Raw genomic sequence first — 16,701 nt, forward strand, 5'->3', positions numbered from 1 at the left:
GTCATCTATACAGTGCTGCACCAGACACCGCTTCTGTCATCTATACAGTGCTGCACCAGACACCGCTTCTGTCATCTATACAGTGCTGCACCAGACACTGCTTATCTGTCATCTATACAGTGCTGCACCAGACACCGCTTATCTGTCATCTATACAGTGCTGCACCAGACACCACTTATCTGTCATCTATACAGTGCTGCACCAGACACCGGTTATCTGTCATTTATACAGTGCTTCACCAGACACCGCTTATCTGTCATCTATACAGTGCTGCACCAGACACCGCTTCTGTCATCTATACAGTGCTGCACCAGACACCGCTTCTGTCATCTATACAGTGCTGCACCAGACACTGCTTATCTGTCATCTATACAGTGCTGCACCAGAGACCGCTTATCTGTCATCTATACAGTGCAGCACCAGACACCGCTTATCTGTCATCTATACAGTGCTGCACCAGACACCGCTTATCTGTCATCTATACAGTGCAGCACCAGACACCGCTTATCTGTCATCTATACAGTGCTGCACCAGACACCGCTTATCTGTCATCTATACAGTGCTGCACCAGACACCGCTTATCTGTCATCTATACAGTGCTGCACCGGAGACCGCTTATCTGTCATCTATACAGTGCTGCACCAAACACCGGTTATCTGTCATCTATACAGTGCTGCACCAGAGACCGCTTATCTGTCATCTATACAGTGCAGCACCAGACACCGCTTATCTGTCATCTATACAGTGCTGCACCAGACACCGCTTATCTGTCATCTATACAGTGCTGCACCAGACACCGCTTATCTGTCATCTATACAGTGCTGCACCAGAGACCGCTTATCTGTCATCTATACAGTGCAGCACCAGACACCGCTTATCTGTCATCTATACAGTGCTGCACCAGACACCGCTTATCTGTCATCTATACAGTGCAGCACCAGACACCGCTTATCTGTCATCTATACAGTGCTGCACAAAATACCCCGCCCTCCCCATCTGTCTGATAACTGGTGAGGCACCACATTCCCCCTCATTGGCGGCATCCAGTCCTCATATCTGTAAGCTGCTGATTCCTCTGTGCTGCTGGTAAAGTACACGTGGATCAACACCACTTTCTCCGCCTACAGCCATCCACTCCAGCATCTTATCGGCCCTGTTTATAAGCGCGACACCTGGAGGCGGCAGTGAGTATTGCACGGTTCCTTCCCTGACACACCGGGAAACAGACAACAGATAGATCGGAGGCACGTGCTGCGTTCTCCAATCACCACAGTCATTCTCTCCTCCAATCAGAAAGCTCCTCCGCACCCACCCCCTTCCCTTGGCCATATAAAAACAAGGACGCCCAGACTGACCAATCACAGGCCGCCTCTCGGCCCCTCCTCCGTGCAAGTGGTCAGCTGAAGGTGAAACTCAACCCCTCCCTGTAAACAGAGGGCGGCGGAGCGGCGTGACGTCAGCGGCTGGTGACAATCCTGCCCGGAGTTTCCGTATATGTCACGTGTATTATCTGTCAGAAGGGCGACACCTAAAGCTGCCCTTCCAGATGCCACAGAGGTGGTCACCCAGCTTCTCCAGGCTCTAGAAAGGCAAGTCTGTCTTGATATGCACTGTACGGGGAGATGACCATGCCCTCCTAGGTGACCGCTTCTCCGATTGTAGAGGCTGGATGTCACCTCCACCTGGCCCAGACCTTCCATGGTGCTCCTTCTCAGAGTGTATTGGCCAGGCATCTTATTACACCACACACTGATAGCCTCAATGCCTCCTGTCAGACACCTTTTATTGGTGGCCCACATCTGCACAAGATGCATGACATCTCCGCTCTCAGGAGGGTGGAGGGTGGAAAGTAGCTGCCTGGCTCCAACCCTGCAAATGTCCAACCCTATCCTCAGGACAAATAGGACTTTGCTGCAGTCCCCACCACCGATCGGTAGTCCCCATTCCTTCTCATCATCATGTGCATGGAGTTTCTGTGCTCCAGTGATCACGCCTCTGAGTGTCCGTTCCATTACAAACCCCTTTAAAGGGTTTCTGTCATGAGAAATAACGCTATGTAGCGATGTGCTAATGGCAGTAGTACATAACAGTGGGCTTTATAACTCCCTGCCTGCCGCCGTTCTCTTAAAATAGACTATTCAAATATGCTAATGAGCCTCTAGGTGCTATTAGGTCATTGCTTCAGCACCTAGAGGCTCGGTCTACGCACCCTTTGGCACACCCAGGTCCAGTTGATTGACTTTCGAGTTCTCCTCAGTGTCCCTTAAATCCCACGCTTGCGCCGTCCCTTTTAATATTCGGCGCAGGCGCAGTGAGTGAAGGACGCGCTCCTGCTGCCGGCTTCCTCACTGCGCCGGCGCCTAATACTAAACGAGATGGCGCGGGATTTACGGGACACTGAGGAGAACTCAAAAGTCAATCAACTGGACCTGGGTGTGCCAAAGGGTGCGTAGATCGAGCCTCTAGGTACTGAAGCAATGACCTAATAGCACCTAGAGGCTCATTAGCATAACAGTGCCATCCAGAGATCCCCCATAACAGTGTCATCCACAGACAGATCCCCCATAACACTGCCATCCAAAGATCCCCCATAATAGTGTCATCCACAGATCCCCCATAACAGTGTCATCCACAGATCCCCTCCATAACAGTGCCATCCACAGATCCCCTCCATAACAGTGCCATCCACAGATCCCCTCCATAACAGTGCCATCCACAGATCCCCTCCATAACAGTGTCATCCACAGATCCCCCATAACACTACCATCCACAGATCCCCCATAACACTGCCGTCCAGAGATCCCCATAACAGTACCATCCAGAGATCCCAATAACAGTGCCATCCAGAGATCCCCCACAACAGTGTGTCATCCACAGATCCCCTATAATAGTGTCATCCACAGATCCCTCCATAACAGTGCCATCCACAGATCCCTCCATAACAGTGTTATCCACAGATCCCCTCCATAACAGTGTCATCCACAGATCCCCCATAACAGTCATCCACAGATCCCCCATAACAGTGCCATCCACAGATCCCCTCCATAACAGTGTCATCCACAGATCCCCCATAACACTACCATCCACAGATCCCCCATAACACTGCCGTCCAGAGATCCCCATAACAGTACCATCCAGAGATCCCAATAACAGTGCCATCCAGAGATCCCCCACAACAGTGTGTCATCCACAGATCCCCTATAATAGTGTCATCCACAGATCCCCTCTATAACAGTGCCATCCACAGATCCCTCCATAACAGTGTTATCCACAGATCCCCTCCATAACAGTGTCATCCACAGATCCCCCATAACAGTCATCCACAGATCCCCCATAACAGTGCCATCCACAGATCCCCTCCATAACAGTGTCATCCACAGATCCCCCATAACACTACCATCCACAGATCCCCCATAACACTGCCGTCCAGAGATCCCCATAACAGTACCATCCAGAGATCCCAATAACAGTGCCATCCAGAGATCCCCCACAACAGTGTGTCATCCACAGATCCCCTATAATAGTGTCATCCACAGATCCCCTCTATAACAGTGCCATCCACAGATCCCTCCATAACAGTGTTATCCACAGATCCCCTCCATAACAGTGTCATCCACAGATCCCCCATAACAGTCATCCACAGATCCCCCATAACAGTGTGTCATCCACAGATCCCCCATAACAGTGTCATCCACAGATCCCCCATAACAGGGCCATCCACAGATCCCCCATAACAGTGTCATCCACAGATCCCCCATAACAGTGTCATCCACAGATCCCCTCCATACCAGTGAAAATAGACCTATAGCACAATTCCCTTAAAATATCGCATCGCATATCGTTATCACAATTTTTAGGGCCCTAATCGCAATTGCACAAAATTCCCATATCGTGCAGCCCTGTTACGCAGCATCGGACAACAGGATGAAATATATGATTATTAACAGGCTGCGCGCTACTATGAGGTACTGCTGGCGGGTGTAGATGCAATTTTGAGGTGACAGGTTCCCTTTAAAAGAAAATTGAGATGACATTTCTGAATTTCACTCTTTTGGCAGATTTTAATCCATTTAATCCAAAGTAAGGATTAACAGCCAAACAAAACTCCATATTTTTGGCGCGGGAAACCATATGGTTTTTGGAAGGCAGTTTTTGTTAGACTGTTTTTTTGACACTATGTCCCATTTGAAGTCCCCCTGATATACCCCTAGAGTAGAAACTCCAAAAAGTGACCCCACCTAAGAAACTACACCCCTCAAGGTATTCAAAACAGATTTTACAAACTTTGTTAACCCTTTAAGTGTTCCACAAGAGTTAATGGCAAATGGAGATGAAATGTCAGAATTTCTATTTTTTGTTACTTTGCCTCACAAAAAGTGTAATATAGAGCAACCAAAAATCATATGTACCCTAAAATAGTACCAACAAAACTGCCACCTTATCCCGTAGTTTACAAAATGGGGTCATTTTTTTGGAGTTTCTACTCTAGGGGTGCATCAGGGGGCTTCAAATGGGACATGGTGTCTAAAAACAAATCCAGCAAAATCTGCCTTCCAGAAATCATATGGTGTTCCTTTCCTTCTGCGCCCTGCCATGTGCCCGTACAGTAGTTTATGACCACATATGGGGTGTTTCTATAAACTACAGAATCAGGGCAATACATATTAAGTTTTGTTTGGCTGGTAACCCTTGCTTTGTGACTGGAAAAAATGGAAAATTTGCCCAAAAATCAAAATTCAAAAATTTTATCTCCATTTGCCATTAACTCTTGTGGAACACCTAACGACGTTTGTAAAATCTGTTTTGAATACCATTTTTGGGCGGTTTCTATTATGTAAGCCCCACAAAGTGACTTGGGACCTGAACTGGTCCTTAAAAAGTGGGTTTTTGAAAATTTCTGAAAAATTTCAAGATTTGCTTCTAAACTTCTAAGTCTTGTAACATCCCCAAAAAATAAAATTTCATTCCAAAAATGATCCAAACATGAAGTAGACATATAGGGAATGTAAAGTAATAACTATTTTTGGAGGTATTAGGGTACTTTCACACTTGCGGCAGGACGGATCTGACAGGCTGTTCACCCTGTTGGATCCGTCCTTCCTCTATTTCGCCATGCCGCCACTCCGTCCCCATTGACTATAATGGGGATGGGGGCGGAGCACCGGCACAGTTCGCAGTGAGAGGCCGCCGGACTAAAAAGTCGGACATGCAGGACTTTTAGTCCGGCGGCCTTTCGCCATGCACTGCCGTGCTGCGCCGGAGCTCCGCCCACGTCCCCATTTTAGTGAATGAGGACGGAGCGGCAGTCCGGTGGCACGACGAAATAGCCAAAGGACGGATCCGACAGGGTGAACAGCCTGTCGGATCCGTCCTGCCGCAAATGTGAAAGTAGGCTTACTATGTATTATAGAAGTAGAGAAATTGCTAATTTTTCCAACTTTTTGGTAAATTTGGTATTTTTTTATAAATAAAAATTACATTTTTTGACTCCATTTTACCAATGTCATGAAGTACAATATGTGCCGAAAAAACAATCTCAGAATGGCCTGGATAAGTAAAAGCGTTTTAAAGTTATTCACACATAAAGTGACATGTCAGATTTGCAAAAAATGGCTTGGTCCTTAAGGTGAAATTGAGCCCGTTCCTTAAGGGGTTAAGGTAATGCTGGTGGTTTGGGAGGCATGTTTAGGTGACAGGTTCCCTCGTTTAATACAAATACAGGTGCCGGCAGCAGAATCACATAGCCGCGATCAGCGTCAGTTAACCCCTCAGGTGCGGCACTTAAGAGGTTAACTGCCTGATTGCAGCTCCCAGCTATGTGATTCTGCTGCCGGCACCTGTATTAAAGGTTAATTATCATTGGTAGCACAGTGCGGCCCCCCCCCCCCCCAGTATTAAAATCATTGGTGGTGCAGTGCGCCCCAATCCCCCAGTATTAAAATCATTGGTGGCAGTGGCCATAGGGTCCCCTCCCCTCCTCCTCATTGGTGGCAGTGGCAGCTTCTGATCGGAGCCCCAGCAGTGTAATCCTGGGGCTCCGATCGGTTACCATGGCAGCCAGGACGCTACTGAAGCCCTGGCTGCCATGTTAACCTCCCTGCTGCCGTGTGTACTATGCACAGGACAGCAGGGAGAGTGTGAGATCCTATTCACCCTAATACAGCTCTATCAGGGTGAATAGGACAATGGATGAAAAAATCCCAGGTTCTAGCCCCTAAGGGAGAAAATAGTTATTAAATAAACAGTAAAAAAAAAAGTTTAGAAAAATTCAATGGCTGCCGCCTGCTTCATACTTCTTCTAGAGAGAGCCGCCTCCCTTCTTAACGCTTGCTGCATGCTCCTAGATATCAGCCTGTGATGTGCCGTCAGCCATGTTTCTGGGCACGTTCGCTTTATAAGACGCACCGACTTTTTCTCCTCACCTTGGTGGCGAAGAAGTGTGTCTTATAAAGCGAAAAATACGGTATATGAAATGACTTATTAAGAGGTCATCCTAGGGTCGGCTTTACACGCAGTACAAGCCGGTTTCTGAGTTCTTCCTGCTGTAGCTGTGGGATATGATTGGTTGCTGTGCTCAGCGACAGGAAGAAAGTATAACTTTAATTGGTTTATATGATGACTGTGGCGGGAAAGTTAACCCTTTTTAAATCCATTCCTGAGGAACTACATGGTCACTTCTGAAGAAAAGAGCTACAATAACAGAGTACCCCCTTCCCTCCTTGGTATAGTTGCAATGTTTATTGTAGTGGTGTTGTTGCTAGATGGACTTGATTCAGGTATATTTAATTTTGTCATTTTAATTATTTATTAATATTTTATTCTATGTATTGTTTTATTTGTTACTCTAAATAAACATTGCAACCAATATTTATCTAAAGTGATTGTGTTGTGTCACTATTAATTATTTATTAGGGAATGGTGTCGCCATGTGTCTTCTTTCAGTCTCTCCTGGAGTGCTGGCCCCAGCATCAGCTCCACTAGGGTATACCTCCAGATCACTCAAAGCAGTGTATTTCCTTCCGTATCCCTCTGGGTACTGGCCCCAGCATCAGCTCCACTAGGGTATACCTCCAGGTCACTCAAAGCAGTGTATTTCCTTCCGTATCCCTCTGGGTACTGGCCCCAGCATTAGCTCCACTAGGGTATACCTCCAGATCACTCAAAGCAGTGTATTTCCTTCCGTATCCCTCTGGGTACTGGCCCCAGCATCAGCTCCACTAGGGTATACCTCCAGGTCACTCAAAGCAGTGTATTTCCTTCCGTATCCCTCTGGGTACTGGCCCCAGCATTAGCTCCACTAGGGTATACCTTCAGGTCACTTAAAGCAGTCTATTTCCTTTCGTATGCCTCTGGGTACTGGCCCCAGCATCAGCTCCACTAGGGTATACCTCCAGGTCACTCAAAGCAGTGTATTTCCTTCCGTATCCCTCTGGGTACTGGCCCCAGCATCAGCTCCACTAGGGTATACCTCCAGGTCCCTCAAAGCAGTGTATTTCCTTCCGTATCCCTCTGGGTACTGGCCCCAGCATCAGCTCCACTAGAGTATACCTTCAGGTCACTCAAAGCAGTGTATTTCCTTCCGTATCCCTCTGGGTACTGGCCCCAGCATCAGCTCCACTAGGGTATACCTCCAGGTCACTCAAAGCAGTGTATTTCCTTCCGTATCCCTCTGGGTACTGGCCCCAGCATCAGCTCCACTAGAGTATACCTTCAGGTCACTCAAAGCAGTGTATTTCCTTCCGTATCCCTCTGGGTACTGGCCCCAGCATCAGCTCCACTAGGGTATACCTCCAGGTCACTCAAAGCAGTGTATTTCCTTCCGTATCCCTCTGGGTACTGGCCCCAGCATCAGCTCCACTAGGGTATACCTCCAGGTCTCTCTGAAGATCTCACATCTCAAGTCCTGAAATACCCGAATGGTGAGCATCTGGGGTAGTTTATACAAGTGATATACATTTATGTTACATTTATACCCTGGAAAAAATACATGGGAAATAACCACATCATAAAACTGTAGCAAACCCAGTAAAGCAGACTGTGGTTTAAAAGCCTTTATTAATGCAATTTCAATGTTGTGGTTAAAAACACCACACTTTGTGCCCAAAAAACCTAATGCCCATCTCCGTCATTAGATGGTGCATGCTATTCCTGTAAAAATCACAGCATGCTCCAACCAGCTCTGATTTTCCTTCAAGATTCATTCACTCAAGTGATTGGGTCTACAAGAAAAACAAATGAGCTGTAACTCTTGCCATTTTTGCGGTCTGCAAATTGAGGATCCACAAAACACAGATACTGGCCATGTGTGTTTGGTGTTTTGCAGAAGGGAGTGTCCTGCTATCTATAGAACTGTCCTATTCTTTTCCGTAAAACGGACAGGAATCGAACATGTTCTATTTTTTTGTGGGACTGCGAAACGCATATACGGATTCAGGTAGCACTTGCTACTGGGCCCAGGAGCCTGAGGGGGCCCAAAGACCCTTGTGCTGCATAAGAAGACACCGGTATTATAGAAAGTCCATGCTGGTCAAGTTACACCTCGGGCTGGAGGGAAGGGGTTAGGTCAAGAAGCTGGCATGGCTTAGGTGGGTGCCGTTTAAATTTTTGCCTCAGGCAGCATGAAAGCTATGTGCTTCCCTGCCACTGGCCACAAAGCACTGAGGGAAGGGGGGCCCAAGCTGAACTCTTGCACAAGGGTCAATGAACCTTTAGTTACCCCCCTGCTGCCAGCACATGGGTGTGCTGTCCGCATCTTTTGTGGTCCCATTGAAGTGAATGGTACCTCATCCAACCATAAAAGATGCGGACCAAAAAAAACACGTTTGTGTGCATGAGGCCCAACTCTGTGACCACTGTGGGTGTTTTTTATTTTTATTTTTATTTTTTATATATACTGAGGAGCTTTACTGCTTTGATATCAGTGTGTGGATTGTGGAATGGTCTGCTATGAAGCAAGCTGGCTTGTAGCTATTATGAGGAGGCATGAGAAACAGCACTGGTTATAAATATGTCCCTGCCTACTGGGTTATTCTCTAGTCGGCTGTATACATGACAGTGTAAAAAAGACGGCACCCAGAAAGAACCAACAGCAATGTGGAAACCTGGTATCATTACAAGACGTAGATGAAATGAACCGAACATAATGGAAGTGGGCAGGTAGGCGTATGGTGACATTGAGCATAAGAGGATTTTCTTTGTATATGGTGTTTTTCTCCCCTTTTTTGTTGCTTTCTCCCTGTTTTTCCCGCCTTTTTTCCCTTTAACCCAGGATCGATAATTACCCGAGGTGAAGTGAAGAACTCAGCTGATTGGTTCCTGGTTACTTACCTGTTGCTGGGTACCTGAGTTCTGCCCAGCGCTGATTGCTCAAGCAACGCCAGGAGGCGGGAATCTGGTCTATTTAAGCAGGTGTCCATAGGTCCGGAGCTTGTCTGCCCTGGAACACCTAAAGAAGAGAAGACGTCATCCCACCCACCCGCCCTTAGTATTGTTTAGTCGCAGTCCTGAGTTAGAGGGGGTTTAGTCACCCAGCTTTTCTGGGGGGACAGTAATATTTCAATGGTTTTAATGGTTATTTATTGAGTGAATTTTTTATTATTTAATTGAATATTTATTGGTTTGGAGATTAACCCTTAATAAAGGACTGCAGCCATTATTTCACCACTCGAAAAGTTGTGTGTTTATTTAATTATTGGTTTAATTTAAGTGTTAAGGTTATTGCTCATATGTCAGCATGCTCCATCACAGGGCTACTGCTGGAACTGCTGCTGGACTTGACTGAGCTATTCTATGAGCTATACCGAGACACCCTGATGCAGGGAGTAATACATTTGTGCACTCTACTGTACCACCACTGCCTATTGTGGATTTGTATGATAACTGGTGTGCAGTGTTCAAGTCACGCTGAGGTAATTGTACATGTAAATTTCTTTGTAGCCGTGTTCAATAAAGACTAAGGCCTCTTTCACACAAGCGTCACGGATTAGGGCCGGGTGCGTTCAGTGAAACTCACACCATTTTGCAAGCAAGTTCAGTCAGTATAGTCTGCAATTACGTTCAGTTGTTCAGTTTTTTCCGCACGGGTGCAATGCGTTTTGATGCGTTTTTCATGCTCGTGATAAAAAACTGAAGGTTTACAAACATGTCTTAGCAACCTTCCGTGAAAAATGCACTGCATCCACACTTGCTTGTGGATGTGATGCGTTTTTTACGCAGCCCCATTCACTTCTATGGGCCAGGGCTGCATGAAAGACACGGAATATGGCCTCATGCACACCGCTGTGTTCCTCGGCCGAGAGCGGTCTGTGCTAACACCGCCTGGATTCCTGTTGATAGCTGGAGCGCACGGTGTCATTATACTATACGGGTGTATTACTGTAGTGCAGCGGCGGCATGAAGTGCACGGCATCATAGCAACCAATGACGCCGTGCGCTCCTGCTCTCAACAGGAATCCAAGCTGTGTTACCACGGACCGCTCTCGGCCGCGGAACACGGCCGTGTGCATGAGACTGATAGAACATGCTGCGTTTTTCACGCAACGCAGAAGTGAATGGACACAGCCCTTTGAAATGAATGGGTCAGGATTCAGTGCAGTTGCTATGCGTTCACGTCACGTATTGCACCAGCGCGGAAAACTCGCTCATGTGAAAGGGGCCTAATCCTTGCATCCATGCATGGGCCATGCATGCTGCGCCCCATCTTATAGGCCTTCCACTGGATGGTGCCTTGTGCCGAAGCTTTTGTTGCCACCTCCTTCAAATTCTGTGGTCCTACAGTGTAACGCTATCATAAATTGTCTAATTAGGGCCATGTAGTAAGGTGGCCAAATAACAGGGTCATACACAATGCCACCACCATACACCAAATCACTGGATTTTTAGGATTTCTAGATTTTTAAAATGTAACCTTTACTTTTAAAAAGTATAAATGGCTTCACTATTAAAAAAAAAACAAAAAAAAAAAACACTATGGTACTAAAAGAATAACCCCAAACAGAGTATTCTCTGTGCCAACTGATCGCTTTGTTTTACCTGGTCTCAGGGAGCTGAGCACCCGGGGACCTGGCAATTAAGGAGAATTTGTATCAACATCTTATGCTGCAAGTACTTGACTTCCTAGTGATGGCTGATCTCCTCTGTAGTGAGAATGACTAAAGATAAAAGGAGAGGTCTAGTGGCAGTGCTTAAAAAATGAATTTAAGGGAGGGGGATTTATCATTCTTCTTACACCAGTTTATAGGCAAAAAAAAAGGTTGCAAACCCTGTGTTTATGACTTTTTAAAAACCACTGTGACTAAATGTAATCACAAGTGGCATTTCTACAGCATCCCCGCCACTATCTGAGGAGGTTGCATGGAGATGGCGGGACTAGGCCCAGCCCATCTATCTTTTACGACAGATTTCTGGTGAAAGTGAAGACTGAAATCTCAGAGCAGTAGATTTTAGTTTAGGCTCACGGACTGCCGGAGGATGTGCCTCGCCATAAATAAGTGCATCCAGTGCAGAGGATATCAAGGCCATCATAACCCACACCGGTTCTAGTAAATCTCTCCCTATGCGTTATTGTTTTAGCACCAGTATTAGGGCTTTCATAGTGGCTAAGGCTAGTTTCACAGTGCTCTCTGTATCCACCATTGCCAGACGGTAACAGAATGCCCACTTGTCCCATTAACCCCTTAGTGACCAAGCCTGTTTGGGCCTTTATGACCAAGCGTTTTTCTTCCTTTTTTCATGGTCTCGTTCCAAGAGCTATACCTTTTTTATTTTTTTGTCTATATAGCTTTATGAGGGCTTGTTTTTTACGGGACAAGTTGTAGTTTTAATGTGTACCCCATTTTGGGGTACACATAACTTTCTGATTAACTTTTATTAACTCTTTCTGGGAGTGAGATGGGAAAAATAGCAATACTGCCACTGCGTTATATATATTATAAATTTTACGGCGTTCATTTTTTGGTACAAATAACATAATATATTTATTCTCTGGGTCAATACGATTACAGTGATACTAAATACTTATAAATTTTTTTAAGTTTTACTACTTTTTTTTCCAATAAAACCCCTTTTATTAACCTAAAAAAAGGATTTTGCATTGCCACTTCACAAGACCCATAACTTTTTTTTTTCTTTTTCTATGGAGTTGTGTGAGGGCTTGATTTTTGAGGGACAACCAATTTTTCATTGGTATCATTTTGGAGTAAATGCTGCTTTTTGATCGCTTGTTATTAAGTTTTTTTCGGTGGAAACTAAGAATAAATTAGAAATTCTGTCTTTTTTTTTTTTTTTTATGGCATTCACCATAGGTGATAATTTATGTCATATTTATGTAGTCCGGGTAGTTACGGACGCGGCAATACCAAACATATGGGGGATATTTTCTTTTTGCAATTTTTTTTATTGAAAAGCGTATTTTCAATGGAAAAAAAGCATATTTTTTATTTTATGGAATTTTTTTATTTAATAAATGTGTATTTTTTTTACTACCACAAGGGGACTATATTATACAGTATTTTGATTGCTTTTAAAATGTAATGAATTATCTCTATAATGCATTACATTTCAATAGCAATGCTATTCAAAGATTGACCAGCAGGCTGCGCCAGAGAGGCACAGCCTGCTGGAGAGAACTGAAGACAGGCTCGGGGCCCTGATCGGAAGCAAGGTAAGCTTCCCAACACATCAGTACCCCGCAATCTTATTTTCGGGGTGCTGATGGGAGACAGAGGGAGTCCGCTCCCTCTGTCACCACTTTACATGCAGCGGGTGCCATTGCGCCCAGCATGTAAATGGTTAAACAGCCCGGATCGGCACTTCTGCCGGTCCGGGCTGCGAGAGCCGGGTCCGCGCTCCCCGCTGCACGGGGGAGCCGTGCAGCTCTTAGACTGGGCCACCGTAAAAACACGGCGGCCCAGCCTAAGGCCCCTTAGTGACCGCCGTAAAAACACGTATGGGTGGTCACTAAGGGGTTAACTATAAATATGTAGTGTAAGGGGTTACACTCTCAGGCTGGGCGGCGATGACAGATTCTCTTGCAGACCACAGGGTTAAGGTCCAAATGCTGCTTTATTTATCACACTCCGGCAATACAGGCAACCCCCAGTTATAATTCATTGGGTAAGGTGAAGGTCCAGCACCACATAACAAATCAAACTGAAATAAACACCTGCCCGTCTGGGCCCTGGCTAATACAGTGAAGATCCTAGCTCCCCTATTGAACACAGGTCACACAGAGAACTCGGCTTCTCTAGCCAGCAGGGCAGCCAGCTTACCAGGCTTTCTCCAGGCATTCCTCTCCTCAGACTGACAGCCTGGACTGTGCTTTATTTCCCTTTGATGATCCCAGCTGGCTTCAGCTGGGATCCCTCAGGCTAGGGGAAAACCTGTCCTGGATTTTATTTACCTCACCTAGTTGAGGAAGCTGGGTGGGATATACACCCCTTCCAGGACTTTACCATACACTTTTCTGTTCACCTTACCACATATCTCCCCCCCCCCCCCCCCCCCTCTTCTCCAGATCGGCGGTCTGGATATTTTTAGCCAACAAGCAGTGTATCCTGGACAAAGCATCTGTGTTCCCCTGTAAATTCCCCAGCCTATGTTCAACCTTGAAATTAAAATTTTGCAGGGAGAGAAACCACCTGGTCACTCTTGCGTTTTTCTCCCCGTTTTGTTTCATCCAAGTTAAAGGAGCGTGATCTGTTACCAACAGAAATTTCCTACCCAGCAGGTAATATTTAATGGCTAGACACTCTCATTCCACTATGGCATAATTTTTCTCTGCTGGGGTCAACTTCCTACTTAGGTACATCACTGGGTGCTCCTCCCCATTTATCACTTGTGACAGGACCGCTCCCAAGCCTGTCTCAGATGCATCAGTCTGGACCACAAACTCTTTTCTGAAATCCGGGGAAATGAGCACCGGCTGTTGACAGAGAGCGGACTTTAGACTTTGAAAGGCCTTTTCTGCCTCTGCGGTCCACCTCACCATTACTGACTTAGGGCCTTTCGTTAAGTCAGTCAATGGTGTTGCCATCGAGGCAAAATTCGGTACGAACCGGCGGTAGTACCCTGTCATGCCAAGGAAGGCCCTGACTTGTTTCTTCATTAAGGGCCTAGGCCAGTCTTGTATCGCCTCTACTTTATTGATCTGGGGTTTAACCAGCCCTTTACCAATAATGTAGCCCAGATATTTTGCTTCCTCTAGGCCAGGATCACTAATGGAGTCTATAACGGCCTGTACCTTCCAGAGGTGACTTCTCCAATCAGATGAAAAAAATGACCACATCATCAAGGTAAGCGGCAGCATAGTCACGATGTGGCTTCAAGATCAGGTCAATCAACCACTGAAATGTAGCAGGGGCTCCATGTAACCCGAACGGCATCACTGTGTACTGGAACAGCCCCTCGAGTGGAGAATGCCATCTTTTCTTTAGCATCATCTGATAATGGTATCTGCCAATACCCTTTTGTAAGGTCAAGGGTCATGATGTACCTTGCTTTCCCAAGCCTCTCAATTAGTTCGTCTACTCTGGGCATGGGGTACGCATGGAATTTTGATACCTCATTTAGCTTCCAGAAATCATTACAAAATCTCCAAGTCCCATTAGGCTTCAGGATTAAGACAATAGGGCTTGACCACTCACTGATAGATTCCTCAATGACCCCTAACTCAAGCATGCGCCTGACCTCAGAGGATACCGCTTTTCTGCGTGCTTCTGGTATCCTGTAGGGCTTTAGATTCACCTTACTGTGGGGTTCAGTTCTCACGGAATGTTCTATCAGGTGGGTACGGCCTGGTAGGTCAGAAAACCTTCCTCTATTTTTCTGTAGAAACTCCTTTACTTTTTGTTTCTGGGGTACTGACAATGCCTCACTAATTTTTACCGGAGGAATTGGTGGTGACACCTCCTTACTCATGGTCTGTGCGGCCACCAATGACTCCCGATCTTTCCATGGCTTGATGAGATTTACGTGGTAAATCCTTCCTGGTTGGTGCACCTTATAGTTCACCTCGCCCACTTTTTCCACAACCTCGTAGGGACCCTGCCACTTTGCCAGAAACTTACTTTCTACAGTGGGAACTATAATCAGGACCCTGTCCCCAGGATTAAAGTCCCTTACTTTGGCAGACCTGTTATAAATTCTGCTTTGAGCCTCCTGGGCTCTTTGCAGATGTTCTTTAACAATGGGCATTACTGTCGCTATCCTGTCTTGCATGTCAGCCACATGTTCAATGACGCTCTTATAGGGAGTAGCCTCAGCCTCCCAGGTTTCTTTAGCTACATCGAGTAAACCCCTCGGGTGACGGCCATATAGCAACTCAAATAGTGAGAACCCTGTAGAAGCCTGAGGCACCTCCCTAACAGAGAACATAAGGTATGGCAGGAGGCAGTCCCAGTCCCGACCATCCTTTTCTACAACTTTTTCCAACATCTGTTTCAGCGTTTTTTAAACCTCTCGACCAACCCATCTGTCTGTGGGTGGTACACCGAGGTACGTATCTGGGTGATTTTGAACAACTTGCACAACTCTTTCATGACCTTCGACATAAAGGGGGTACCCTGGTCCGTGAGAATTTCTTTAGGGATCCCCGTGCGGGAGAACATGAAAAATAATTCCCGGGCAATATTTTTGGACGGCATGTTTCGCAAGGGTACCGCTTCCGGGTATCGTGTGGCATAGTCCAACACAACCAAGATATACTGGTGCCCCCTAGCTGACTTAACAATGGGACCCACCAAATCCATGGCAATTCTTTCAAAAGGTACCTCAATGATAGGAAGAGGCACCAAGGGACTCCGGAAATGTGAGGTCGGGGCACTTATTTGGCAGGTTGGGCAGGACCCGCAGTATATTTCGACTTCCTTGTATACTCCAGGCCAGAAAAATCTTTGTAGTACCCTCTCCTGTGTTTTGCTGACACCCAAATGACCCCCAAGTACATGGTTATGTGCAAGATCTAGTACCATACGTCTATAGGGTTTTGGCACCAGAAGCTGCTCCACAATTTCATTGTTGCATTTAATAACTCGATGCAGCAGGTTTCCATTCATGGCAAAATGCGGAAATTTTTGGTCAGCTTCTGGTACCTGTTAAAGCACAGTTTGGCCCCTAAATGCTGGTGTCTGTGAAGAAGTGTGTGATTGCAACCCCCGGAAAAGAGCTAATCCCCCACAATTGGTGTTGGATGCGGGCACATGTGAAAAGTAAAAAAAACAAACGTGGTTGCTAGGGACGACATCACTGAAAAGGAGCAGGTGCTGCTCATGCTGTTCTGGACACTTTTTGCTGGGTTGCAAAGGAATTACTGTGCAGTGAATTAAAGGGCCAGTAGCTCAGCAAAAGTGGACTCGCTGCTGAAAGTTTTTCCTGCTACGAGACTGTTTGTTGCCATGGGTCTCGGGGAAGAATACGTTTGACGGACGTGGGAGATTAACCGGCAGGAAAAACTGGTAAAACAGATGGGTTGTACCCCAAGTGAGTTGGCGAAATTTGATGCTGAGCAAGAGGCTCTGGAGGCGCAGCTGCAGCTATCCCTGAATAGAGGGTCCTCAACGCTGTATGGACCCTGCACAAAGTTCCCAGAAGTCGGTAGTGTGCCGGGAACGCCGGAGAAAAAGCTAATCCTGCCATATATCTCCCCTAACAACCATAAGGCCTGTCACTGCCTCACAACCCCTTCCAGGACTTTACCATACACTT

Source organism: Bufo gargarizans, chromosome 2 (genome assembly GCF_014858855.1).
Source record: "Bufo gargarizans isolate SCDJY-AF-19 chromosome 2, ASM1485885v1, whole genome shotgun sequence".
Classification (NCBI taxonomy): domain Eukaryota; kingdom Metazoa; phylum Chordata; class Amphibia; order Anura; family Bufonidae; genus Bufo; species Bufo gargarizans.